Raw genomic sequence first — 15567 nt, forward strand, 5'->3', positions numbered from 1 at the left:
AAAGTTCATTTTCGACAATGTTTTCACCGTTTTAACTCTAATAAACCTAAAATTATCAAGACTTTAAGGAAGAAATATCAGTATATATATAATAAACTGTCAATTCGCATTCATTTGTTGTTTACCCAGTTTCCCAGGAGCTATTGATTCACGTGGCTTAAATCTAGCTATCACACTTGTTTTGTTGATACAAGAAACTAGAGTATACACGATGGCTGTTATAGATATTAAAGGTACAAGATTACCATCTAGTTGCGTCTAGGGTTAATCTAAAGCTGAACTTTAGGTAGGGTAATACCTTTCAAGAAGCTATACCGTTAGTAGACTCCAGGATGAGAATCTGAGAGAAACTTTCCAGGAACCGTTAACTGCTTAACTGGTTAGTTTAAAATTTGGCAAGGATGGGTAGAATAATTTTAGGGAAATAGTTTGTGAAGTTGCAGATGGTGTCATAGGGAAGAAACTTAGATATTAAGCAAAGAATATTAGTGAAAATGTGTTATGTTTAACACAGTTTAATAGAGGGCTTGTACAAGAAGTATTTGAGTGATAGATCATATGAAAATAAGAAGAATGTAGAGAAAGTGGAAAGCCATAAGATATAGATTAAGGAGGTGCAAAGTTGAGAACATGGATAAAATCCTGAAGATCTGAAAGATAAAGCCAAGCGGCATAATAGTAAAATTTTGGACTGGCACGTTAATAAATTAAAAGGGAATAGTCAATCTGGACTTGTCCCAGTTAAAGATGAGAACTGGGCCACAAATAGTGATAAGGAAAGAGTTAAAGAGAGATGGACAAAACATTATCAGAATGTGCTAAACTATGATAGAGTTACAGGAAAAGATATAGAAAAGAATGAAATAGTTTATAACACTTTGGATTTGAAGAAAGATTTATTTTGTAAGGAAGAACTAATGACAGCAGTAAAAAGCATTTAAAAACAACAAGTCCTCATGTGCTGATAGGGCGATAAATAAGTGTTTTTTTTGTTAAATATGGTGGTTATGAAGTTAAACAGAAAAGGGGAGAATGTGCTAAACAGTGACAGAGTTACTGTGAAAGATATAGAAAAGAATGAAGAAGTTTGTGCTACTTTATATATGAACTGTAATTTATTTTGTGAGGAAGTATCAATTAATAGGACTATTAACAGTATTAATAGGATTAATAAATAACAAGGCCCTGGATGCTAATTGTAGTAGTAGTAGTATGTACATAGTGTTTTTTTTATTAACCCAACATACCCGTCATCATGCTCTGAAAGTTTCAGCTGTTCTTGATATACTGCTGATATGGTCATTTGACAGCCTACATAGAAACATCCTGTTCCAATTAAATTTAACATGTCCCCAACATTATCTGGAAAAGTATCGTTAATTACTCTTAGCCTTAATATGAGCATTAGTAGTAATAGTAGAAGAAGTAGGGTTAGTATCATATGCAGCGCAATAGCACTGCATATTCCTAATATACATCCCCTCCCACGCCCATCAATTCCTAATATACATCCAATCAAAATTTTGAGATAGCCATTTTGCTCAGTATAGTTGAAAGGTCCAGTAGCTGTGTTTTTGGGTTGATACACCCTCCCCCACAATCCTCAGGGCTAGGGCTGTAAGTTACGCAATTCGCACATTGTTTACATATTGTATTTGTTATTTAGAAAGTTGGGCATGTTCAACCTTTAATTTCCAAAAAGACGGAAGGAATTGAAGTGATCCTTTCAGAGAATGTCGAGGGGAGTATTGAACTAAATAAAAATATGTTATGTGCATACGGGTTGTCAAAAGGGCTGCTACTACTGTTACTACTACTACTAATACAACAGTGCTACTGCTCCTACTACTACCACTACTGCTATAATATCTGTACTATTCAGGCTAAGCGTATTAAAGCGAAATTATAAAATCAAAGCTAATGAACAAATCTCGAAATTACAGAAAATACGCACTTAGACTTGATAAATGGAAGAAAAACGTTAGAAGATGATAAGTGGTAAAAACGTTAACACAGCGGTACTATTGAGAGAAAAGATAGTTAATAGGACGGTTGACCCCAAAACCCTCATGGAGTGAGCAGGAGCGCTACTATGGGAAGAATGGGGAGGCCTCGCCCCTAAAGGTTCTCGAAAAGGACTTTTTTCGGGCGAAGCCTGACAAAAGTCGCTATTTTTTGGCGCAAAGTGAAGCTTCTGGAAAGGATTTGGTCGGGCGAAGCCCGACGAAACTTACTACTTTATTAGCGCGAAGTTGAGAGAAACCTATTGATCCCCTAAAAAACGACGAGTCGAGCGGACCCTATAAAACTTGGTATTTTGTCAGTCCAATATAATTTCATGAAAGACTTTCTTCGGGCGAAAAACAACAAAGTTTACTGGTTCATCTGCGCAAAGTCGACACTAACCAATTGCCCCCCTAGAAAACGACTTGTTGAGCCGAGCCCACAAAACCTGATATACAGTCTGTCCAATCTAAAGACATTAAAGACTTCCTTCGGGCGAAGGACTACTAAATTTACTGCTCCATCTGCGTGAAGTCAACAAAACTTAATATTTTGTCAGCCCATTACTATGTTTTAAAAGACTTCTGTGGGCCAAGATGACAAAATTGACTGCTCCGTCTCCGAAAAGTTGACAGAAACCAATTTACCACCTAGAAAATGACTTGTCGGGTGGAGCCTTGCATTCTGTATGTACCGTGTAAAAACCCCAACCCCCCTCCTCCAATCGATAATAATTTATCTATTCAAAAGAAATTATTCTTTTCTGCTGATAAATACCAGATTCCACAGTATCAGACCTGAGAGGATAAGTAACTTCGATTTTTTTCAGCCGCATCTTGTTCTATTCATATTTCGATATTTTTCAAGGATGGCCCAGGAAGAACTTCCTCAAGTGATGTCCGAAATTTTACTTCGATTTTGCCACAGTTTTTTGTCTGTATTTACTTCACGCATTAAAAAAATTGAAAGGCTCGAAACAAATTAAAAAAAAAATTATGAGGAAACCTGGCCAAATTCTAGATAAGCTTAGTATAGCCTTGCAATTCTATGGACTCATGTCTTAGCAAAATTCGTCAGCTGTTTCCAATATTTTGGAAATAAACTACAACATTTCCCAACAAGTTTCTCCTCAGTAGAGCCACAAGAATTATCCCGGCTAACCGACGAGTTGAGAAATATCAAATTTTGCAAGGCTTCATCCGACAAGTCATTTTCTAGGTGGCAAATTGGTTTCTGTCAGCTTTGCGCAGACCGAGCAGTCAATTTCGTCGTTTTTTCCCCACAGAAGTTTTTTAAAACATAGTAATGGGCTGACAAAATATTAAGTTTTTGTTGACTTCACGCAGGTGGAGCAGTAAATTTAGTAGTCCTTTGCCCGAAGGAAGTCTTTAATGTCATTAGATTGGACCGACTGTATATCAGGTTTTGTGGGCTCGGCTCAACAAGTCGTTTTCTATACTAAGTCATGCTGGTATGTCGGGTCAGAGAGCAAGATCTCTTTTCGTAGCATAGGAAAATTAACATTGCAATGAATTTAGCGACATTCACCTTAAAGCTGAAATTTCGGAAGGTAACTACCTTCCGGGAAGTGATGATGTTGATAGACTCCAGGATGAGAATTTGAGGAACCTTCCAGGAACAGTTGAATACTAAACTTGAGAAGTTAAAATTTGACAATGTGGAAGATGGTTGGAATAATTTTAGAAAAATAATTTATGAAGTTGCTGAAGGTGTCCTAGGGAAGAAAGCTAGGACTGCAGCTAGGAATATTAGTGAAAAAGCTTTATGTTTAATATAGAGGAAAAGCGGCTTGTACAAGTATTATCTGATTGACAAATCATTTTGAAATAAAAGGAATGTAAAGAAAGTCGAGAAAACATTTACATGTGAATTAATGAGGTTTGAAGTTGAGGCCTTGGATAAAATTGCCGAGGATCTGGAAGATGCAGCTAGACGGCATAATAGTAAAATACTGTACTGATATGTTAATAAATTGAGAGGGAAGTAGTATCCCATCTCTGCTTTCTGTGACATGACCTCCATTTTCACATAGAATTCCTGTGACATGCCCCTGACGTCACGCGACACACTCTTGCACCTGTTTCTACGATAAAGTCCCAGGTTTTTCAATTAATTGGAATGTGGTCGGGATAATACACAAGTTCAAATATTAGGGGGAATGGAGTCCCTCGTATCTGTAGAATGCGGTCAGCTGTTTCTAGCGGAGCCCTGTTACATCACCATCTCGTTAAGTAATGCTTTTAGAGTGTTACCTGATAATATTGTGGGTTGGTCTTAGCGTATATATTATTAAAAACGCGAGAGGGGCTAAAAGGTTCTTAAGTTGTGTATATGTTCACGTATTAAAGAATCGTCCTGGAACAAAGGATCTAAAAAGACACGTGCCTTTGTAAATAAAAGTTTATTGTTAAAAACGCTATAAAATCATCAAATCACAGAAAAAGCACTTAAAACTCAACAAATGAAAAAAAAAACATGAAATGGCCTATAAAGGATACAAAACGCTATAAAATCATGCAATCCCAAAAAGTAGTTAAAACTCAACAAATGAAAAAAAAAAACACCAAAAGCGTGAAAATGCTTATAAAGGATGAAATATAAACAAAAACATACGTGAATTAAAGAAAGGCGGGGGTCCTAGCAGACAATTCCAGAGGGAGAGGGTTGTTATTAGAGATAAATTTAAGCCCTGTTAAGATACTTTGAGAACTTTTTAATGAAAATATCCATTTCTTTGAGTTAAACTTATGAATATTTCACAATATCCTGACATTATACGAAAGCCCTCCGCCCCTAACATTCATTTCGAGAAAGCGAGTGATGTTAGTGGTATATTCACACCAAAGATCATAACAAAACGAGAATATGAAAAAGGAAAAGATTTGTTAATAAGACAGTTAAAAACAAATTTGTACCAACACTCAAAGACCAAATATTTCAACTTCACAAACGAAAGGCTTTATCAGCGAGGGCGGGGGATTTAGCTTGAACCAACTTATAAAAAAGTGAGAAGACACGACAAATATAACAAATAAGAGCTATACAAGAAAAACCTGAGCATTAAAAGAAAAGCTCAGATCTATCAATTGGTGTCAGTTCAAGAAAATTTACGATGGGGGAAACGAATTTACTGTTGAACATCTAGAGGGAGTTTAAAATTTGTTGTTTTTTATATTTTTCTTAAAATGCCAGTGAAGCGTCATGAGCGACCAATTTTCAGGTGGGCAAGCCCGTATTATATCAATTGCACCGCATGCGATTCAAATTGACTGCCATCCTCATAGACTCAACCTTGTGTTGGGTGGATCCATTCAAAACTTGAGATTAATGGCTTCTTTTTTCTCCACTCTTCAAGAGCAGTACTGTTTAATCGCGAATAGCAGTACAACCTACCAACTTTTTGTTAATGTTCAGAAGGCCACTGGTCTTCAGCTGGAGAAATTATCTACTACAAGATGGGCATGCTGGAATAGATAGGTGAACAAAGTACTGAATAGATCAATTCAATTCAATCGGGTTCTATTAAAACAAACAGAAATAAATAAACATAAATAAACTTCTCTTTGCAAAAACGCACGTTGAGTCCCTTAAAAAATAACGATTCCTCCTAATCACGCTTTATGACTCTCGCTTTACTCTTCAACCCAACCACATCCCTGATACGTGCATTTCATTATCTAAGAGATTCCCCCCTTCCTCCCCGAAAGCACAACTACTTTAACCTTACGAAGTAATAATAAATAAATAAAAAACAAAAAAACAAACCGATACAATAATGATAACAATAAAAAAAAATCTCAATTATTAATTAACTCTATTTTTTGCAATTCAATAAGATAATTTTTCAAACTATTTTTAAAAGACCCAAGAGAGCTCCTGCATCTCAGCTCTTGTGGAAGAACGCTCCACGCTTTCGCGCACACCACATCCGGTGCAAAATCAGACCGTACTGTAAGTGTTCGTCTCACCAAAGGTTTGAGGCAGATTTCGTGTTCCAAGGATGTTGTTCCGTTATCAACTGGAATAGACTGTGGAATGCTGATGGAAGTAATCCGAACAAAAATTTGAAAACAATAACTGTGCATGATAAATAATAAAGCGATTCACGGCAAAGAAACTCATCCATATTTCCGATTATTTTCAGGGCACGTTTGTGGATTGAATCAAACCTTTTCAGGTGGGATGTAAATGTTGACTGCCAATTTGACGCACAATACTGCAGATGAGGCTTGATAAGTCCATTATAAAGTAGACGAAGGTTTTTTGAGGGAATTATGTTTCAGTTTCCTGATAATCCCAAGATTACGGGAGAGCTTCAGCTCCACAGTTTGGATGTGATGTACGAAGGATAAGTTTTTGTCAAGGAGTACACTTAGGTACCTGGCATAGCCAGTTTTTGGTCCTCTGATCGTTTGTCGAGTAGTCGTTATTCCTGATACTTCTGGGCGAAGAATTCCAATCCCTGAGAAGAATATTTATTACAAATCGATTGGTATGCATACAAATGTAAGTTTCTTCTAAGATGACCTCAAGTTTACTCTGGAGCGCGGACATGTCGGTGTCACAGGAGGCCATTGTAGTGTCATCCGCGAAAGCCACAAGTTCATCCGACTCATTATCGTTGCTCGAAATTTCTAGGTCGCAACATAATTTACAGCACCGTGAAGTTCTGGAGTTAGGGTTCAGAACGCGACCTAGGTCATTCACATGAACCAGGAATAACAGTGGTCCTAAAATAGAGCCTTGCGGCACACCGAGGTTGACAACGGGTTCATTCAGCGTTTTGGCCATTTTATCAATTACCAGAGTATCTAGTGACGGGGAATCTACAGCTCAGGCCCACGGACTCGTAACCATACGTCAGACATTTGAATTTGTGTTTATACTCTATCTAGCAGAAAAAAATTGCGCCACGAACTCTGTGTGAGCAGCTGCAGAAGTCAGATCTTGTTTTTTTCTAGTAGCTACTGGTCTTATTGTAGGTACGCAAGATAAAATTATAGACATGTGAACTGACGATGGTTTTGCTGAAACCTTTGATAAAGCAAAAGAATTTTCTTGTGAGTGCAGTCTCACTTAAGACCTTTTGCAAAAGCCTCATAATTCTGATTCTTCATGTAAAATGCCAAAGTATGCACAGCAAGTAACTTCCTGCTTATGTGAATTCGTAATCATGTTAACTTTGGGAAAAAGGAATCTTGCTGAAGTAAAAAAATAAACTGAAAATTCTTTCAGAAAGAGTCGTTTTTTTATGACACACAGACTATGCTCTTAGATTGAAAGTCACTTCGTAAGTTCTCCCCGCACTTTATCAGTACTGGCCGACTAGCTAGTGTAGTATTTCATTACAAAGGAGCTTATATTGACAGAACCCTGTTGGCCTCGCAAATGGAGCTTGTGAGAAGATGTACACTCATTAGCTAATGCGCTAAAAGATTTCTTTGAACTTCGCGATTGTCTGAAAGCAATGTAAATAGCGTATTCCGAACTTTTGAAAATTAAGCAAATCTTCATTACTCTGTCATTCACAACGGCTAGTAATGAGAGATTCTTTTCTATACTAAGCCTGATTAAAACCTATTTAAGATCAACAGTAGGCGACGAAAGGCTCAGTGATCTGATGTTGATATTTAGTGAAAAGGCTCTTATGAAATTGGTTGACTTCAATGCTATGGTTAGAAAATATTTTTATATATATAAAATTATTGTGTAAAATTAAAGTATATAAAATATACGGTTAGAAAAATACTTTTAGAAAAATGAGACCTTATGGGTTTTTAGTATTACAATAAAACTGTGAATAACTTTCCAACTTACTACTACTACTAACAATTCACCGCAGCACCAAGCCGCCTGAGGCCAACACAGCTACGCACGCTCCTCCTCCACCCTAGATAATTTCGGAGACCACACTGCCTTTCCATGACGATAAATAAAAGTTCAAATAGGGATAAAATCCTTTTAATAGACAGTGTTTTTTGTAACAGTGATAGAAATTCACAAAAATACCAGATATTTCGGTCACATATACAGTGACCGTCATCAGTAGTAAAATTTTAGTTTTACTACTGATGACGGTCACTGTATATGTGACCGAAATATCTGGTATTTTTGTGAATTTCTATCACTGTTACAAAAAACACTGTCTATTAAAAGGATTTTATCCCTATTTGAACTTTTATTTATTCTCCACCCTAATCTATTCAAAGCCTCCCTTTTTACACCCGCCACGAAGTTCCCATTTCCTTTAAGTCTCTCTTTATGACGTCCTCCCACCCCAGATGAGGACGATCTGCTTTCCGTTTAGCCCTAGACGGTTGGCCAAAAAGAACAATCTTCGGCAATCTGTCATCCTTGAACCGCAAAACGTGCCCTAGTCATCTCAACCTTTCTTTCATTATAGCCCTAGAGAGCGGTACTGAACCAAATTTTTCGTATAGCCTATTGTTTGAAATACGGTCAGTCAGCCGGGTACCCAGAACAATCCTTAAGCAATTTCTCTGGAAAACATCTAGCAAATCTACATCTACTTTTCGAAGTGTCCATGCTTCAGAGCCTTATTTGACCGCTGTCATCACTGTAGCTTCCAATATTCTAATCTTGGTTTGTAGACTTATCTTCCTATTCTTCCAGACTTTTTTTAACTGTGAAAAAACACCCTGAGCCTTGGCTATTCTACTTTTAACATCTTCACTGCTCCCACCATCTTTACTAATAATAATACTACCAAGGTAAGTGAAGCTGCCTACCTGATCAATCTTTTCATTACCCAACATCACCTTCTAATCTTCACTTATTCCTAGCCTTAGTGACTTAGTCTTCCTAACATTTGTTTTCAAACCAATTCTAGCACCCTGAACTCGCAAAACATCTAAAGCTTCATTCATTTTGCTAACACTTTCATCGAAGATGGTTAAATCATCAGCATAATCCAAGTCCAGCAGACTTTTTCCTCCCCATTTGATTGCGTGGTCTTCCATTGCCTTTCCTGTGGTCTTTAACAAACAATCCATCAAAATGATCCATATAAAGGGAGATAGAACTTAAGTTCTCTCAGTTTTAACTTAAGTTCCTTTCCAACTTAAGTTCTCTCAGTATTCATTAAACACTTTTAAATTGCTTCTTACCATTATCTTACCATTCTTACCATTATCTTACAGCTTCTTACCATTATCTTTAAATTGCTTCTTACCATTATTAGTCCATTTTGGGAGATACCTGTGCTAACCACTATGAAGAAATATTGTTCTTCAACAACTTTTAACCGACCAATTAAGGGGGCCCCTAGAGGTTGCTTAGCCCCCCCTTAGTTTGAATGAAATGATGCCACTGTCTCTACTTAAATCAACCTCTAAATAATTTGTTAGATAACGATTATCATTCTCTTTTTTTAGCTTAAAGGTAATCCTCTGCTGGAAAATGCGCAGGTGTTTATTTTGATTGCTTAGATCTTTAACTGAACTATAGCTGACTGCATCAAAGGTTTAGTTGAAGTTTTGACCCCATTCTATCCAAATGTTTCGAAAAGAATATAAGAGGTCCAAGTAGCTAGTCGTAAACTATAGCTGACGTCACTGTAGTCAAGTCAAGTACCGTTTCTTATTTCGCTTACTATTTTTTCTATCATCATTTACCAAAAGACTGCGAAAAAGAGTGCAAAGAGCAAATAATGGACAAAAAGAGTACAAATCTGGGCCGTGTTGTGAAAGAGGGCAATGAAAAAAGAGTGCATTTCATACGAAAAGTGTGCAAATTGGCAACCCTGCTTCGGTGTGGTGGGTGCAGTTCTAGTAGAGAGAATAAAGTTTTCAAAAATATTTATCTTTTTCGGGCATACTTCCTCTGCAATAGCTAAGACACACTCTTTGACAACTTCGCTGTCGGTAAATGGGGGACCATGCTTTGCTATTATTTTCGCCACTTTGTAGCTGGCACGTACAGCTGATGCGCTTCCGTCCGTCACAACTTTAAACATTTTCTGCTGACTTTTGAGTGAGGATTTCAAGTTAAAGACTTTTTGTCGAGATTTTCCTCCAAGACAGTCAAATTTAGTTTTGTGCTCAGTATCGTAATGTCACTTCAAGTTATATTCCTTTACTACGGAAACACTCTTTTGACAGATTAAACACAAAGGTTTTTCTTTAACTTCAATAAAAAAAAAAATACAAATTTGTCCTTGCTTTATTAAAAATTCGTCTTTCATCAACGATTTTTCTTTTTATAGAAGTCGTCTTGGGTATGCAAAAATAAGAAATAAAATATAGGCCTATGTATATCTATTAGTTTTTATAGAGCCTACCATCAAGTTTATCCCTGTCTTTTTGACATTGCTCCAGTTCCTGAGTGATTGTCTTGTTGTTTCTATAGCAAAGTAGTTGATGCAGTCAAAGTCACATGCACTGACAATTGTAGCTGCAAGTAGTTGAGGTTTCAGTCGCAATCAGTCACAGTCACACGTATTTGCAGTTACAAGTAGTCGCAAATTAATAAAATTAAAAGCAGTCTCAGCTTGAATAAGTCACAATAGCAGTAGTACTAATTACATAAGGAGTAGTTGTAGTAGCCCTCAAAGGTTCAGTTTATTCCTTTCAGCTGTTCCTCAGATATTGTGCATATGCCCTTTTGACAACGTGCATGCATAGAGTACATTTTGACTTTGTTCAATATACACTGCAATATCGACAAAAAGTTTCACCTTAATGCCCTTAGCCATCCCGGATATATTGCAGATAGGTCATTTTAGCATCCATATTTATTTATAAATCCCGCTCAACAGGTCCTGAAATTTCAACTTAATACCTTTGTCTGTTCCTAAGATGTTGTAATATGCCCTTATGAAAAACCTGGACTGACATAGTGTCTTTTGATTCAGTTGAACATTCCTAATAATATGCTCTGAAAGTTCCAGCATACCTCCTTTTTTCCACCCTTTTCATAATCTGGATATGTATTGTACCTTTTGATATAGTTTTACTCTCCCTCTAGTTTCCCTGAAAGTGGAAACTTATTACCTTATTCTGTTCCTGAGACATAGTATCTATGCTCCCTGGACAACCGGGATGTACTTAAGTCCTTTTGATGAAAATTTCATTTAAAAGAAAAAAATACCCTCTATTTTGTAGATGGGTGTCATCTGGTACACACTGGGATATGTCCCAGTGTATACGATTTTTTCCTGTCCCGCTACCACTATACCAAATGACACCCATCTTCAAAATCAATGATTTTCTTCTTCTGAATATTGTGCCACAAGAAGACCACGTAACATAACCAGATAATATGGCTTTTATTTGATACAAAAAAAACAACAAAGAGAAAAAATCTCAGTGAAAAAAACAACAACAAACGAGATTGCGGCCAGTGGAGAGAAAAGAAACGACAAATGCCAAACAAACGCGGATATTTCGCTAGTATCTAAACAAGTCTTCTTCAGCGTGAAAGAAACACAAGAGGAACAAGATAAAAAAAAAAGCTAAAACTAAAAAACCAATAAAACCACCACAAAAAAATTATACAATTGGCGCAAACTGATCCATGTAGGGAAAAAATGCTATTATAGAGTTACTTCAGTGAGAACACGAGAGTAACTGAGGAAAAACAAAACAACTGGAAATTACTTTAATTATTCTGTTGCGAAATAATCCTTTTATTGGCTATTATTGAAGCAAAAATAATATTTTTTGTCATGGCTGGCCAGTTCGGCTTATGATCTTTCATTTATTTGATACCACAAACACTAAATTTTACTGAACTAAAAATGAAAAAAAAAGAAAATATAAAGGCAAAATGTTTTCTTGGGGATATTTTCCAAACTTTGAGGTGGGTTTGTTCAGAAACAAAAACTATAGCGTACCAAAAAATTCGTTTGGATGGTTGAGCATCAAACTAACATCAAACCCTTCCATCATAGCGGCCCGACATAGAACGGGTAGTCGATATTATAAATGTAGCATTTGACTAGGTTCTTTTGAAAGGCCCATCTCGCAAATTTCAAAATAGGAACGTACATTCAAAAGGCAAAGTGGGAACATTTGCTCTTACCGATCAAGTTTGGCTGATATCCAACAATTCCTTCCGAAATATATTGTACTGATAAGAATTTAGATATTCTCTGGCAGCAAGGTTGCATCGAAAAGGTCTACCTCGGAAAAGTATAGCCGTGCCTCTGATTTGATTAAATAAAAAAAACAAGTGTTTTTAACTGAAAGTAAGGAGCGACAATAAAACTTTAAACGAACAGAAATTATTCGGTATATGAAAGGGGCTGTCCCCTCCTCAACATCTTGCTCTTTACTATATGTAAACATTGGTCAAAGTTTATAACTTGCAGCCCTTCCCCTGGGGACATAACAGGACATAATTTATGTATTGCCTCACTGATATTTGAAAAGAATGAATATGCTCGCCTCTTATGGATTTTACATGGATGGTTATGCGAGTTGGTAAATTTATATCTGTTTTTATGGTCTTTGTAACTGATAATAAAAAAAAAGGATTTTTCTCACTTTTATGGATGTTACACGGATGGTTATGCGTGTTTGTCAATTTATGTATGTTTTTATGGTTTTTCTCACTGAGAATGAAAAAACAGGATTTTTCTCACTTTGATGGATTTTTCATGGATGGTTATGAGTGTTGGTCAATTAATGTATGTTTTTATGGTTTTTCTCACTGAGAATGAAAAAACAGGATTTTTCCCACTTTGATGGATGTTTCATGGATGGTTATGGGTGTTGGTCAATTTATGCATGTTTTTATGGTTTTTCTCACTGAAAATTAAAAAACAAGATTTTTCTCACTTTGATGGATGTTTCTTGGATGGTTATGAGTGTTAGTCACTTTTATGGTTTTTGTCACTGAGAATAAAAAAACAGGATTTTTCCCACTTTGATGGATGTTTCTTGGATGTCAACAACAATTGAAGGATGTTTCATGATACTCAACAGCAATTTATGCATGTTTTTATGGTTTTTGTCACTGAGAATGAAAAACAGGATTGTTCTCACTTTGATGGATGTTTCTTGGATATCAACAACAATTGAAGGATGTTTCATGGTTGTCAGCAGCAATTTATGCATGTTTTTATGGTTTTTCTCACTGGTAATGAAAAAACAGGATTTTTCTCACTTTGAAGGATGTTTCTTGGATGGTTATGAGCGATAGTCTCTTTTTAAGGTTTTTTTCATTGAAAATGAAAAAATAAGATTTTTCTCACTTTGATGGATGTTTCTTGGATGCCAACAACAATTGAAGGATGTTTCATGGTACTCAACAGCAATTTATGCATGTTTTTTTGGTTTTTGTCACTGAGAATGAAAAACAGGATTTTTCTCACTTGAAAAAACAGTATTTTTCTCACTTTGATGGATGTTTCCTGGATGTCAACAACAATTGAAGGATGTTTCATGGTCTCCCCCTCCGTCCAACCCCCCCCCCCCAAACTTTTTTTTTCAGTTTTTTTTTACTTTTTTTTTTACATCTCTTAGAATGTCATGAAACACACTTAAAACACAAAAAAATCATATTTAATATTTTCCAACTTCAAAATGGGAATGATACAGATATTTATGTCGCAACTTTTACTATTAGGAAAATAATGCTTGTAGTGACCGTTTTTTTTTTAACTTTTTTTTTAACTTTTTTTTAGCTTTTTCTTCAACTTTTTTTTTTTACATATCTTAGAATGTCATGAAAAACACTTAAAACATTAAAATATTCACATTTAATATTTTCCAACTTCAAAATGGGCACACACAAAAACTTACACACACACAAAAACACACACACAAAAAATTACACTCACACAAAAACTTACAAACACACACAAAAACTTACACACACACACACACAAACACACACACACACAAAAACTTACACACACACAAAAACTAACACACACACAAAAAAAAACACACACACAAAAAAACTTACACACACAAAAACTTACACACACACAAAGGTCTGATTACCAATCCAATGAACCCCTTTCGAAGTTTATATGACCATACTTTCTATAAAAAATTTTTATACCCCTAGGGCATAACTTACAACCCTTGCCCTGAGGGCTGGGGGAATGTGTTATCCTCAAGTACATCATTTCCAGACCTTTTAAATATGTTGAACAAAATGGCAATGTCAAAATTTTGATTGGAATTCTTTGGGGAAATGATGGGCGTGGGGAGGCATTTCCCCTCTGATCACTTTTGACTAATAAATTAGTCTATAAGAACCTTATAGAATCTTATAGTTATGCCCCAGGGCATAACTTACAACCTTAGCCCTGAGGGCTGTGGGGGGTTGTCATACTCAAAGAAATAAATTCTAGACTTTCATCTACGCTCAAAAAATGGCTATATCAAATAATGATTGCAAGTGTTTGGGGAAATGATGGGCTTGGCGGTGGGCATTCACCCTCTGATCGCTTTGACTATTAATAAGGGCACTAGCCCTCTCAAATCCCAATTAAATAAGCCCTTTTAGAAGTTTCTATGACAACGCTTTCTATAAAAGCCTTATGTGCCCCAAGGGCATAAATTATAACGTTTTACTTGGGGGCTATGGGTGGTTTGTCATTCTTAAAGACATAATTTCTGGACCTTTCAACCTCGTTGAGTAAAATGGCTATCGAAAAATTTTGATTGAATGTGTTCAGGGAAATGGCGGTCGTGAGAGGGAGGTTAGTTGCCCTCTTCAATCACCTTAGACTTTTAGAAAGGGCACTAGCCCTTTCAATTTCCAATCGAATGACCTGTTTTTGAAGTCTATGCGACAGCACTTTCTATAAAAACCCTATGTGCCTCAGGGTATAACTTACAACTCTTGCCCTGAGGGTTCTGGGGGGGGGAGTTGTCATCCTCAAAAACATAATTTCCAGAACTTTAAACTATGTTGAACAAGATGGCTATCTCAAAATTTTGATTGGATGTATTTGGGGAAATCGTGGGCTTGAGAGGGCGGTTAGATGCCCTTCAATCACTTTCGACTTACAACTCTTGCCCTGAGGGTTCTGGGGGGGGGGGGGGTTGTCATCCTCAAAAACATAATTTCCAGAACTTTAAACTATGTTGAACAAGATGGCTATCTCAAAATTTTGATTGGATGTATTTGGGGAAATCGTGGGCTTGAGACGGCGGTTAGATGCCCTTCAATCACTTTCGACTATTAAAAAGGGCACTAGCCCTTTTAGTTTCCAATGGCCTTTTTGAAGTTTCTACAATAACGCTTTCTATAAAAACCTTATATGCTCCCAGGGCATAACTTACAACCCTTACCCTGACGGCCATGTGTTTAAATGTAATTCATTTAAACTTTTTCAGTAAAGTACAAATTATATTTTGGCTTTTAGAAAGCATAGGGGAACCCTAATCATATTAATTTCTGTTCGTTTTGAGTTTGACTATGTTTTTAATTTTAATTTCTGTCTCTTTTGAGTTTCATTTATTTATTGATACTGATTTGTGATAGTTGTAGGCTAGGTAGACTATTTGATTCTACTTTTGTTAATTTTTGTTTTAATGGAGTTCTTTACCTTTTTTTGAAAAA

This window comes from Artemia sp. Qi Xiang Cuo, chromosome 10 (assembly GCF_049724085.1).
Source record: "Artemia sp. Qi Xiang Cuo chromosome 10, ASM4972408v1, whole genome shotgun sequence".
Lineage (NCBI taxonomy): Eukaryota > Metazoa > Arthropoda > Branchiopoda > Anostraca > Artemiidae > Artemia > Artemia sp. Qi Xiang Cuo.